Source organism: Phycodurus eques, chromosome 5 (assembly GCF_024500275.1).
Source record: "Phycodurus eques isolate BA_2022a chromosome 5, UOR_Pequ_1.1, whole genome shotgun sequence".
Lineage (NCBI taxonomy): Eukaryota > Metazoa > Chordata > Actinopteri > Syngnathiformes > Syngnathidae > Phycodurus > Phycodurus eques.
The window spans coordinates 18,723,553-18,737,858 of NC_084529.1; the positions used below are offsets into that span (position 1 = coordinate 18,723,553).

Genomic DNA, 14,306 nt, shown 5'->3' on the forward strand with positions numbered 1-14,306 from the left:
AACTGTTTAATTCTTTTTACATTGAATGATATTTTAGAACGTATCATATGTACGATTTTCCTTATTATTGAAAAACATTTTTCAAAAAAATTGTGTTGGGGCGGAACGGATTAATGGCATTTCCATTCATTTCAATGAGGAAAGATGATTTGCGATTGGACTGCTTTTAACGTGGTCACGGATCCAATCAGTCTTATCTCAATGCACCTGTTAAAAAGTACACAAGGTCTTGTAAAATGCCTGTGTCGATTTTTACGTCAGTGGCTGAAGTGCATTCTGGGTATTTTTTTTTCCATTTATGTATTGATTGATTGGTTTGGCTAATGTTTTTTTTTATGGTGATACTGGTCATATGTAACGTTATTTTTGAGGGGGGGGGGGGGGAATACACACAAAGTAAAAGTCATTTGTTTACTATAGAAGACTGCCGTCCACGCAGTTTGACGTACGGAACCGTGAGTTGCGCGTTCACGCGGCTCTCTATGGCCAGCCCAGGATCCCGGTGCGCGCGCCCCCGCGTCGGACTGGTTGAGGGGGGGCGGCGATGCAACGGCAGTTGTCGAAGCCACGCAGAAGAGGCACCGAGAGTGAGAGAGACACAAGCAGAGGATCCGTGGACGAAAAAAAAAAAAAAAAAGCCCACTCGCGTTAGTGGCACCGGCCGAGCTCTTCGCACTCGGATTGTGGCCACAAATAGACTCCTTCCCATGCGGGTATTTTGCGTGACGAGAACCGCTAAGCGTCGAGGAAGAGAGGTAAGAAAAAGTTAGCTTAAAAAAAAAGGAAGAAAGCTACAAGTCGCTTCGCCTCTTCCCCGGCTTCTTACTTCCACTTTTCAGAAGGGGGCTGTGCGATTAAATGTCCACATTCCTGGCGTGGACTAAAAAATGGTTCAGGATACGTGCCTTTTCCACTCCACGGTCTCTCCGCGCATGAGGTCCAATATACAGACTGGCTCGTGTTTTTGTTTTTCGTGTGGACATAAAGTTGTACTCAAGCTGAATTGAGCACAAGTTCAAAGCTTAGGCTTGCAACGCGCCGAAGGTGTCCAAGCCGAGGTCCTGGGGCTTCCAGGGTTCTTTGAGAGGGCACCGAGGGGGGTCCTCGGCTGTCAGCATTTGTCTTAGTTTTGTTTCAAACAATTTGTTCCCTCGCTGCCAGTTGGAATTATAGAATCAGGATGAATATTTCCTTAATTAGTTTCTTGTGGCCGATACCGGCCTGATTCGAAGGTATCGGTTACTGCTGAAGGCTGCTGATAGCAACCACTGATATTTAAGGCAAAACAACTCCCCAAATCTGACATTGAGTAAGTCCTCCTTGACAGTAGTTGCCGGTCGACACTGCAGCGGTTTGAAACAGCGAATTACCATCTGAGTAGGAAATAAAGTATGTTCACAATTATCTGTTATTGTATTAATTTAAATTTTATGTATCCAGTAGTTTGGGTTACTCTGTATCGGTGAGTACTCGAGTGAATACACATTCTGGTATTTTTCTGAAATATACATGACACATCTGAATCTCTTATCTACATCAATAACAAATATGGATCAGATTCACAGGTGATTACAGGTTTGTACAGACATGAAATGATTAGATTATGGCCACAATAATGTACATAATATGCACACAGAATGCAAATTTTGACACGAAATAGTTATAAAGTGTGCAAAAAAAAAAAGAAACAACCTCTCATTTGTGCCCACGGCATACAGTAAACATAACACACCCACTCTACACACCCATCTGCAAATGGCAGGTTTTTGTGATATACAAAAATGAGACCAAGAGAAATAATTTCAAACCTTTTTTTCACCATTTATGTGACATATAATATATACAACTCAATTAAAAAGGCATCTTGTAATATTTTTGAGAGGGGAAGTAAAAATAAACTGAGATATGGGGGCACAGGTGTGCACACCCTCTTTTATTACTGGGGATGTAGCTGTGTTTAGAATTGATCAATCACATTTAAACTAATGTTAAATGGAGGTCAACACAAACCTGCCACAATTTCAAATGCCTCTGGTTAATCCCAAATAAAGTTCAGATGTTCTAGTAGTCATTTTTTTCCTTCCTAGCAGAAGCCTGAAGGTTTCGTGCTAACACTGACTATTTCAAACTGTGGACAATTTCCTCCACCTTGTTCTGTCCAAGTTCCAGCTGAAGAAAACCAAACCCAAAGCATGATGCTGCCACCACCATTCTTCACTGTAGGTAAGGTATTCTTTTGGTCATAAGCATTGTTGTGTTTGTGCCAAACATACCTTTTGGAATTTGGGCAGAAAAGGTCAACCTTGGTTTCATCAAATCATTTAAAAAAATAAATAAATAAAAAATCTCTGAAACACTGTTTTTCTTCCACTGGAACCTGGGGCCTTGGACAAGGTGGGGGGAATAATGAGTAGTTCCAAATAACATTCAGTGTCAGCACAAAACCTTCAAAAATTGTCAGGAAATGGCTACTAGAACATCAGAAATGTATTTGGGGTTAATCCGAGGCACTTTAAATGGGGGCAGGTGCGTGCTGCTGACTACCATTTAACGTGAGTTGAATGAGATTGGTTAGTTCTGAACACAGCCACATCACATGTATATTGCAGTTTCTAATAGAGGTGCTCTGCATGTCTCCGTTTTAGATTTTACCCCAGCATTGTTCTCAAATTGGACCTGTTTGGCAGAGATTGTTGGAACATGCTAAATTGGGTTTGCTAAATTTGATTTATCTCCGATTTAGACAAAAAGCAACATCAGTAACGTAAAATGGAGTCTTTCGTGTTCAAGATTAATCAAATACAGATAGAACTACTTGTGACACGACTGTTTCTGATCCAGGAAGCATTGTTCAAATTTAAGATGTGACACAGTATGAACATGTCAAATTAGATTTTTCATATTAAATAAAATCTAAATTGGATCTAGATGGTATGTGGTTTGACTTTAAAGCTTATGAACTTGCATACACGTAGCACATTTTGTTTAAATTGGATGTAATTTGGCAGAAATGTGTCTAAATATGTCAAAACTGAATTAAACTTGGTTTGGCATGATAGTTTCTGATCCAGAACCTTTATGTTCAAATAGGATGAGTTGTGTGGGAGATAATGAGCGTATGAACAAATTAGATTTTATTTATTTTTTTTGTCTTTAAATCTGGATGGAAGTTATGACTTTGACAGCATCTGACCATGCGTGCACATGGGAAGTTTCATTGAAATCAAATAAGACTTGTGTATCACAAGTAACTAAACAAGCAATATAAAACTGGAAATTTTCTTGGTAAATCTGGATCAGATCTGGAAGAAACGTGGTTTGCGCATAAAAATTTATGTTTGTGTAGACATGACCTCAGTGCATAATGTGTTTGGGGAAGTGAATCATTTTTCAGTGTCTCGTGACGTTTGCAGTGGCTTTCTAAATCTCTGTTCATTGGAAACAGACAGTGGCCTCATGAAATATGACATGTTTGTGCATTCACATGTGGCTGCAGTTGTTCTTACTCAGTTTTTGATTCCCCCTCAAAGCTGACAGTGTCAACAAAGGCACAGGCATCTGGCAGTGTTACCTCTTCACCTACGTAAAGAGGACCAAGAGGTGGACGTGTTGTTGACATTTCAAACCCTCTTCTGCAAATAATGTGAAGTAAACACTTTTTGGATTGTTTTCCTGGATTGTTGCAATGTGAACATGACCGACATTCCTAGCGGCGAGCGCTTGCCAGATTGTACTCAGCGGTGATCTTTGAGTTTTATTTGATTTGTGGCGTCTTTGAGTGACAGCAATGCATTTGCGGCATGCATTTTGTCTAAATGGTTTCAGCATTTCATGACTTGATATGTGTGGCTCACTTGGCTCTGCCACATGTTTGCTCTACACCTTCTTATTTGCCTGCCATCGACCCTCAGCTGCATTATCGTTCACATGCTGTTGCAATAGTTACATAAGGAGACATGAGAAATGACATTTATTACCTTCTTAATTACAGAATGGGCTGCTTGCACTAGGAAGCGCTACAAATGTGGAATATCGAAAGCGTAAACAAAGCATATTAGCTTCACTTTCACTCTCGCAACCTCATACTCAGGATGTCTGCTAAGAAGTGTCAGTAACTGTTAATCGAATTTTACTAATCCATTAGGATAGGTTAGTGGTGATAGACTACGGCAAGTACAAATTCAGGTTACGTCGCAGCCCGAGGAACGCGACACTGTCATAAACCAGGGACCCGGTGTACAAATGACTACTTGTTGGGGAAATGACTGGCATACAGTGACATTACATCTTTTGATGGCTTAATATACAAGATGACACTGACAATAATTTAGGGACACAAACAGTCAATAATTACTTGTTTGACAAAGTGGTTTTGTTTGTGTCACCTCTGAAACAAATCTTTGAGGCAAGAGTCATGTGATGCCACAACCCCTGACCTCTCCCCCCGTTGCCCTGAGGGACTAAGCCTGGGAACAGGTGTGACCCAAAGGTGAAACGGTGCATAGTCACACACTCACTCTCACACACACAAAAAAGACAGTAGTGTTACTCGCTCATCTCTTTACTTTCTTTGTCTTAACAGAACTACAATCCCATCAGTAGTCCATGCATCCATCCATTTTCTGTACCGCTTCTCCTCACTAGGGTCGCGGGCGTGCTGGAGCCTATCCCAGCTATCTTTGGGCGAGGGGGGGGGGGGGGAGGGCACACCCTGAACTGGTCACCAGCCAATCTCGCAGGGGACATATAAACAACCATTCGCACTCACATTCACAACTGCGGGCAATTCAGAATCTTCACTCAACCTACCACGCATGTTTTTGGGATGTGAGAGGAAACCGGAGTGCCTGGAGAAAACCCACACAGGCACGGGGAGAACATGCAAACTCCACAGAGGCGGGGCCAGGATTTGAACCCTGGTCCTCAGAACTGTGAGGCAGATGTGCACTAACCAGTCGGTCACCCTTCCACCGTGCTGCCCCCATCAGAAGTCCTATCAGAAAATAAAGTATTCACGGGAGTTAAGTGGGATAAGTAATTTCCAAAAATTCGTTGCAGTGAACCCCGCTAGTTCACACTTTGCGGTCGTGCTATATCGCGAATTAAAAAAAAATATATATATATATATATCTGTGCTTGTCTTTTATACTGTTAATACATAATTTTGTGTCATCCATTGCTGTTGCACTACCAATGTATGTCTTTAAATGTGTTAGTATTGTTTTAAGTGTTTTTAAAAACCTTAAAAAAATTCAGTGCTGTAAATGCTAAGAACACATGCCTAGGGTGTATTTAAATAGGGTATTTCTATCTCGTGGATTTTACTTATTGCGGGTGTAGTCTGGAACGTAACCCCAGTGATGGAGGGGGGGATTACTGTACTTGGAATTTAACCAGCGTCACAGAATGTTATTTTTTCAACTCCAGAGGTTCCACTCTGAAAAGGAACAATTGTTCCTTTTTTAAAGAGACACCATTGCTTTGTGTATAGACCCTTATTGCCTAATGAAAGTCTATTGCAGTGCACCTCCAGATGCAAATTTTAGTCTCTGATATTCTTGGTCAGATGTGGAGCAGTAAACAGTTCATATTTATCCTAATATGGCTCTCACACAGTTGTCCCTGTGCACATGAATAAAAGATTAGAGCAGAGCTGAGCGGTAAGAAAAACTAACTCATTGTTTGCCTGAAATTGCTCTTAAATTATGTTTGTTGAAAATTATTTACAAGGTTTGTAATTTGAGTCAAGTTTAATGATGCAACACTGGGGCGTGTGGCCCCAGTGTTACATCATTTGTATTTTACACTAAAAAGGAATTTGTGTTATAAACCTCCTTTTATAAAAAAAAAAAATAAAAAAAATAAAAAACTGGTTTTGGCAGGGGCGTGTCATATCTACCGATTCATGCACCTTCGTTATTTTGTTGGAGCCTGGTGGCATTGTGTTGCCTCAAGATTGAAAGTCTGGGTGTTTGTTAGACGATAGAGTGAAAATTGTTTGTGTGCACATTTGAGTAAACCTGTGTCGTTAAAAATTGAAAGTGTAATGCTTCGTTTCAGAAGGAAGTGTGTCAGCCACAAAGATAAGTTTGAGTGAAGATTAATATTCACACTTTGTAGTGAGCTCATTGATTTTTTTTATTTTAAGTTTTTTTTATTGCATCACTCATGGCTCTTAGACCTTTGAAGTATTAAAACCCTTTTGTGTTGTTCTGGGGTCGGAGCCAGTGCACTTTATTGTGCACAGTTGGCGGCGGCAACGTGTCTGTACCATTTTAATTAATAACAGCTTAATAAATTTTCATTTTTTTTTTTTTTTAGAAAATTAAATTAGCAGTTGAACATGATTTTGGCCTGATGTTGTGTTGTTGGTGCACAACAGTATAGAACAACAAGATACGGTACAAGCATAAGAATGTCTGAGGATAAGTGGTATAGAAAATGGATTGATTGTACGCCTTGGTGGCGGTCGGCTTGATCTTGGTTGGTACATGGAAAAGTAATTCATAATTAATTAATTAATTAAACTCGTTTCCCACTGTCGACCACCCATGAAAACTAGTTGCATAACACCACATGCTGTGCTACAGTTTAGTGCCGTTTTATCCTGTCGCTCGGTGACCGGCGGGCCTTATTATGTAGTAAAAAATCTGTAGCAGAGGCAAGGCGGCAGACACCTGTGTGTAAGGGAATTCCGCAGTGCCGGGATATTAGTATGATATTTTATTTTAAATGCCTACAATGTCTTTTTTTAGCACAGGATATCTATCTCTACAGAGACCCCAAAGATTACAATATTCAATGTTGAGGCTTTGTTCTTATTTACATACTGTATATCATATTTGTATAAATAAATGATATATATGTATTTAACTTTAGGGTGAAGACTCCAGCCATAAACAAAACAAAATGTTTGCAAGTTCGGCTTCAAACAATCATGTAGTCAAACCATAGTCAGCTATCCTGTTTTCAAGGTTTAGTCACGTGATGTTTTTTGTTGTTTTTTTTTTTTTTTAAAGTAATTCAATAAAATAATACGTGGAGGAATTACCATAGGTCTTCGTGTGTATGTCTCAACCTCCCATCGCTGACAATCGTGGTCCTCCTTAGACAGCAACCTAGTTGACACACTAATGAACAGCGCCTCTGCTGGTTGCCGCCAATTATTGCACTACATTTTGCCTCAATTGCGTCAAGATTAACAAAACAAAATTCCACACAATCATCACCATTGTACGATTAATGAACAATTGGCCATTATTAAAAATGTCCCAAAATATCTCATTTACTGTTATTACAAATCCACAATTTAATGGGACTCATAGGCCACTTGTCTCCAATCAAAATTTGAAAAGGTGAGTAAAATGTTCAGTACAAAGAAATTGGAGAACTCTCTTGCTTGTTTAAAGGTGTGGCTTAAATAAAGTGTGACCAAAATAAACATACATACAGAATAAAGTATTAATTTTACTTTATCTACCGTATTTTCTGGACTATAAGTCGCTCTGGAGTACAAGTCGCACCAGCCAAAAAATGCATAATAAAGAAGGAAGAAACATATATAAGTCGCACTGGAGTATAAATCGCATTTTTGGGGGGAAATGTATTTGATAAACTCCAAGACCAAGAACATACATTTCATCTTGAAAGGCAATTTAAAATAAAAATAAAATAGAGAACAACAGGCTCAATAGGTGTACGGTATGCTAACGCGACACATTCAGCTAACGTTACATGACGCAAAAACAACAAACTGAGAATGTGCCTGGTATGTTAACGTAACATATTAACAGTTATTCAGATATCTATAGGATAAAGAACATGCTAACAAGTTTACCAAACCATCAGTGTCACTCCAAATCACTAAATCCAATGAAATCTTCATCCTCGGTGTCACTTCTAAACAACTCCGCCAACTCCGGAGATAGACGATGCGCCGCTTCCTCTTCTACGTCGCTTTCGTCAGGCCTAGAGCGCCCTCTTGCGGTTGTCAGTGTGAAAAATAACGTGAACTTATATAATAATGTGCTAATAATTTCACATATAAATTGCTCCGGAGTATAAGTCGCACCCCCGACCAAACTATGAAAAAAATGTGACTGGCTTTTAATTTTGGAGGTTTTCTACCAAAGCAAAAGCACAAAACTGAGCTTGCTTCTCAAGATGCTCCATGGAAATATACTTAGCCATTGTACCCACAGTAAATGAAAATTGTTTATTTCCCCCCCCTATATTCTCGTCTATTCTTTAGAACATTGTAGTCTTGTTTCAGTTATCTCTCTCTAGTTCTGGTGCACCATTTCAATAGGCTGTGTTGCTAAGCTGTGCTGTGTTGTGAGGGCAATTAGCTTTGATGATTTGACTTAAGTTTAAAAGCTGCTGTGCTGCTCGTCAGTCACTTGTCAAATGTTTCCTTTCATCAAAGTGTGTGATTTAAAAGTGTGTCCTTCTCACAGGGCATGCAGAGTTCAGGTATTTGTTACGAGAACCCAAAATGGCATTGGGATGAATAAAGTGCGCCTGGCGTCATCATTGTCCTTTAGGATCTATAAAAAAAAAAGTGGATCCTCTGCCAGAGGCCTTTTGGATAACTGTGATTGTGGATGAATTTTCAGTCCAGTCACCTGTCCCCTGTCCCCCCGTCCCGCCACATTGCTTGTAAAAGGCAATGTAATGTTGTGTTAATGCCTCTTTGGGAAATGATTGATGAGGGTAATGGTAGACATTACGTTGGCTCTTTTGGCAGTTGTGGCAAAGTTGAAATGATGATAAAATGGGACTAAGCAGATTGAATGATCTACCATATCTGAGTTTTTAATGACCTGATGGCAAAGTCCCCACGGCAGGAGACCATGTTATCAGCCTTTGAATGGTGCCCGGTTCACTATTTCTGTTGGGGTTGGTTCGTGCCAATGAGTCGGCACAGTTTTTTTTTTTCAACCTTGTTAATAACTACGATGCTGATAAGTAGGGCTCAGAGCCACCCTCTAAATCTAAATGACTTCCGAATCAGAATTGAATCGTTACTCCTTGTACCATAATTTCTTGTGTATAATGTGCATTTCCCCCCCAAAAGATTGTCAAAAATCAATAGCGTGCATTATACATAGGTATTGGGGAAAATTTAAAAAATGTTCACATTTTATAAATGTATGCCGCCATCTATAGGTTATGAAAAAGCTGTACACTTTCATTCCAATATGCCACCGCCTCCCAGAGGTTATGAGAAAGGTGTACACTTTCATTCCAATGTGCCACCGCCACCTAGAGGTTATGAAAAAGCTGTGTTGCTTACACTTTCATTCCAAGATGACAGTGGTACTTATGATTGCATACATGTACAGTTGTGCTCATAAGTTTACATACCCTGGCTGAATTTGTGAAATATTGTTTTGTAAGTATGAGTGATGACTGAACAACAACCATCATTATTTCTTTATGGTTATGTTTTGTTTAATGATAATGCTTTTCTGAAATGCTTGACAGTTTAATTTGAATCCCATTAAAATACAATTTTATTTGTTTTGCCAGGCGTTTTCTCTTTCTTTCTTTAAAGAATTGTGCCCATCTTACAAATTCTGCCTGGGTAATCAAACACACAACTGTGTTTTCTCATTTACTAACTACAAGTAGGGCTGTGAATTTCAAAATAAGAGCAAGTAAATAAAAAGAAAGTATGTGTTCAAATAAAGTGCCTAACTTCAGAATAGTTATTTGAAAAAAACAACAAAATACAGATAATAATTCATGTTTTGATCATATGGGTACAAGCAAAATCATGCATTGTAAATATGCATTATACATGGGTAGAAGGGTTTTCCAGAATTTTGAGGTCAACTTTGGGGGTGCGTATTATACATTGATGCGCATTATACACGAGAAATTACGGTACTATTTCAAAATAACAGTCCCACAAATTAAAAATCCTATTTGATTATTTTAAAACTATTTATTGAACCGGAAACAAGAATACGCTGTCATATTTTGGCTCTCACGTCTCCCTCCGGAAAAGTTTTTCTTTTAGTTTAAAATGACTTATTTTAACCAGGATCCCTCGCCATAAACGTGACCAAACGTAGGTTGTTTTTGTGCCTGTCGGTGTAATAAATCCTTTTTGCCATAGATCAGCTCCAACCTTTCAAGCTAGCTGGTGGGTTACCTAGCCTGCTGGCTACCTTTTGTCAACTCTAACTGTGTATTGGATGAACCTTTGCCATTCATTCTGCCGTGGTCGCTGTCCACCTCGGCGATGGCTCCTGTTCAGCTTTGGTTTTGTTGTGCTGCCATGAATATCCATACAGCTGCTCTGGGCTAGGGTAATGGATGTGTACAGCTGCTGAGATCTCTGTGAAGAGCTTTTTTTTAAGTCAATGTGGCGGGGCAGCATTGCCGCTCTTGTCAGAATACAGTAGTAATTTATGCTTTGATCTGTTGTGATTTGAATCCAAATATTCTGATTCAGCATTTTTTATTTATTTATTTTTCTTCCCCCCTGATTCGAGTCACCACCCATTTGTGAAGAGCCCTACTGACAAGGTACTTCATTCTTCAAGAGGGATCGATACCTTGATAAGATAGCAGTGTTGAATGCTCCAGTGGTTGTACAATTCAGAATTCAACATCTCTACAGAAAAGTATGCCTTTAAAGTTTAAAAAACAACTTCAGTTTGCACTGCCATCATGACAGTAGAATGGATGAATGCTATTTCTAAAAACATTTGGTAAATCTGAACCAATCAGTGGCCCTTAAAGGGTTCCACTGTTCAGTTATATCTTGACTTAGTCACGAGTGACCTGACTTACACGTTTTTCGAGATACAAGCTGTTGCGTAGCCACATTTTTTCCCTTTGATTTTCAAGCAAAAAATTTAGATATGAGCGCTTGATGGTGGCAGCGAACTCAACTTTTACATTAAGCAGCAATTTGGTAGATATGAACAATTCTGCTTCTTAAAAAAAAAAAAAAAAGCTATAGTTGTTTATAGCCACTCCCAGTTGAGGTTTACGTTGGACCAAACATATGTTGCGTATTTTAAACACCGACAACACTTTGAACGTGCGCTAGCTTAATGCTAGCACGCAATGGAAAATGCCGTACACGGACAAAAATAAATAATAAATAAATGTGGCGGTTTAATAACGCGTAGGTTAATTGAAGACTCTAAATTGCCCCTAGTTGTGAATATGAGTCTGAATGGTTGTTTGTTGATATGTGTCCTGCGATTGGCCGGCAACCGGTCAGGGTGTACCCCGCCCCTTGCCCGAAGTTAGCTGGGATAGGCTCCAGCATACCCGTGACCTTTAACCAACGGCTATTTTAACACAAAGGTTAACTACACAAGTAGAGAGAATATATAGCAATACTCACAGGCATATTCATTATCCTCTGGGAACAATGACGAATATTACTGCAACTTACTGAGTTCCTTAGTTGTGAAATTCTACTTTGTTTGTGTCTGTAAGACTGTATCATACAGCCCCCCTGGTGGCCAAGGTGCACACACCAGAAGGAACACGAGGCCTCGAACGGAAAAATATTGTATTATCTATATTTAAATATGTGATATTTGAGATACGAGTATGGTCACAGAACTAATTAAACTCGTACATCAAGGCACCATTGTATTTGTTTTGTTGTGTCTGGAGTTCACAAAGAAGCTTGAGGGACTAAATAAAATATTAAAATCTTTAAATGACATTTTGCAATTCCAGCTTATTTATACATCCCACAATCTGAGAACAAACACACCATACAGCCTGAGGTGGCAACGAGAAGCCACAGAAGACCAAGATCAGGAGAGCAAGGTCCTTGGATGAACTAGGTGTCCAGTTTCATTTACAGCCCCAATTCCAATGAAGTTGGGACGTTGTGTTAAACATAAATAAAAACAATACGATGATTTGGAAATCATGTTCAACCTATATTTAATTGAATACACTACAAAGACAAGTTTATCAGTTTGAACATTAAATATCTTGATTGTTTTTAGCAAATAATCATTACCTTTGAATTTTATGGCTGCAACACGTTCCAAAAAAGCTGGGACAGGGTCATGTTTACCACTGTGTTACTTCACCTTTTCTTTTAACAACATTCAATAAATGTGTGGGAACTGAGGACACTTCATTGTTGAAGCTTTGTAGGTGGAATTCTTTCCCATTCTTGCGTGATGTACAGCTTCAGCTGTTCAACAGTCCGGGGTCTCCGTTGTTGTATTTTACGCTTCATAATGCACCACACATTTTCATTGGGAGATGGGTCTGGACTGCAAGCAGGCCAGTCTAGTACCCGCACTCTTTTACTACAAAGCCACGCTGTTGTAATACGTGCAGATGTGGTTTGGCATTGTCTTGCTGAAATAAGCAGGGGCGTCCATGAAAAAGACGTTGCTTGGATGGCAGCATGCTTTTCTCCAAAACCTGTATGTAGTTATCAGCATTAATGGTGCCTTCACCGATGTGTAAGTTAACCATGCGATTGGCACTAACACAGCCCCACACCATCACAGATGCTGGCTTTTGAACTTTGCATCCATAACAATCCGGACGGTTCTTTTCCTCTTTGGCCCGGAGGTTCACGACGTCCACAATTTCCAAAAACAATTTGAAATGTGGACTCGTCGGACCACAGAACACTTTTCCACTTTGCATCAGTCCATCTTAGATGAGCTCGGGCCCAGAGAAGGAATTTCTGGGTGTTGTTGATAAATGGATTTTGCTTTGCACAGTAGAGTTTCAAGTTGCACTTACGGATGTCGCGCTGAACTGTATTTACTGACATTGTTTTTCTGAAGTGTTCCTGAGCCCATGTGGTGATATCGTTTACCATTGATGTCGGTTTTTGATGCAGTGCCGCCTGAGGGATCGAAGGTCACGGGCATTCAAAGTTGGTTTTCGGCCTTGCCGCTTAGATGCAGTGATGTCTCCAGATTCTCTGAACCTTTTGATGATGATATGGACCGTAGATGATGAAATCCCAAAATTCCTTGCAATTGTACGTTGAGGAACATTGTCCTTAAACTGTTTGACTATTTTCTCACACACTTGTTCACAAAGAGGTGAACCTCGCCCCATCTTTGCTTGTGAATGACTGAGCAATTCAGGGAAGCTCCTTTTATACCCAATTGTGGCACCCACCTGTTCCCAATTAGCCTGTTCACCTGTGAGATGTTCTAAACAGGTGTTTGATGAGCATTCCTCAACTTTCTCAGTCTTTTTTGCCGCCTGTCCCAGCTTTTTTGGAACGTGTTGCAGCCATAAAATTCTAAGTTAATGAGTATTTGCTAAAAACAATCAAGTTAATCAGTTTGAACATTAAATATCTTGTCTTTGTAGTGTATTCAATAAAAAAAATGTTGAACATGATTTGCAAATCATTTTATTCTGTTTTTCTTTGTTTAACACATAACAACGTCCCAACTTCATTGGAATTGGGGTTGTTGAAAGAGCCTCTCGGCTCAGTGCCATAGTCCTGCATTTTCCCTGCTTAAATCTGGGTGTGGACGGATAATGGGGAAAAAGCAAATCACTGTGAAATACAAATAAATTCCACTGTGGTTATGGTGAATCAAGTGGCATACAATCACATCCATCTGCTGGAGCTATCGTAGAGGAAACCCTGCAATTGTATTTAGCTACAGTGGTTTGAAAAGGTGTTTGCCCCCTTCCTGATTTCTTATTTCTTTCATGTTTGTCACACATAAATGTTTCCCATTATCAAACTAATTTAAACATTAGTCAAAGACAACACAAATAAACACAAAATGCAGTTTTTAAATAGTTTTTATGATTAAAGGAGAAAAACATCCAAACCTACATGGCCCTGAAAAAACATAACTGTGGTTTATAATACCTGAGTTCAGTTTCTCTAGCCACACCCAGGCCTGATACTGCCACACCTGTTCTCAATCAAGAAATCACTTAAATAGGAAGCTGCTTGACAAAGTAGACAAAAAGATCGTCAAAAGCTAGACATTATGGCGAGAGCGACAGAAATTCAGACTTTTTCACACGGGCCAGGTAAGGTTTTTTTTAATAATAGTTTTTTTTCCTTAATCAAAGAAATCAACATTTAAAAACTGCATTTTAAGTTCACTTGGGTTATATTTGTCTGATATTTTCTTTCGGTTGATGATTTTAAACAAAGTGGGGAAACATGCAAAAATATCAGGATTTTAGAAGGGGGGGGCAATACTTTTTCACGGCACTGTCTATTAAACTCTTTCATCTTGCACCTTTAACACCTTGTAGGTTTGGGACATTTCTGTTGGAGTATCAGTGTTATTCAGTCGCAAAGCTTCGTCGCC

The 14,306-nt window shown here is 39.4% G+C and overlaps 1 protein-coding gene across 3 annotated transcripts in view; it reads left to right on the forward strand.

Moving 5' to 3' along the window:
• The first annotated feature begins 528 nt into the window (after nucleotides 1-528).
• Nucleotides 529-14,306, forward strand: part of peak1 (pseudopodium-enriched atypical kinase 1) — a 65,634-nt gene continuing 51,856 nt past the window's right edge. For all 3 annotated transcript variants that reach the window (XM_061677917.1, XM_061677919.1, XM_061677920.1), the window contains exon 1: nucleotides 529-755. The gene's annotated coding sequence lies outside the window, so the exon portion shown is untranslated. The remainder of the gene's footprint in view (nucleotides 756-14,306) is intronic.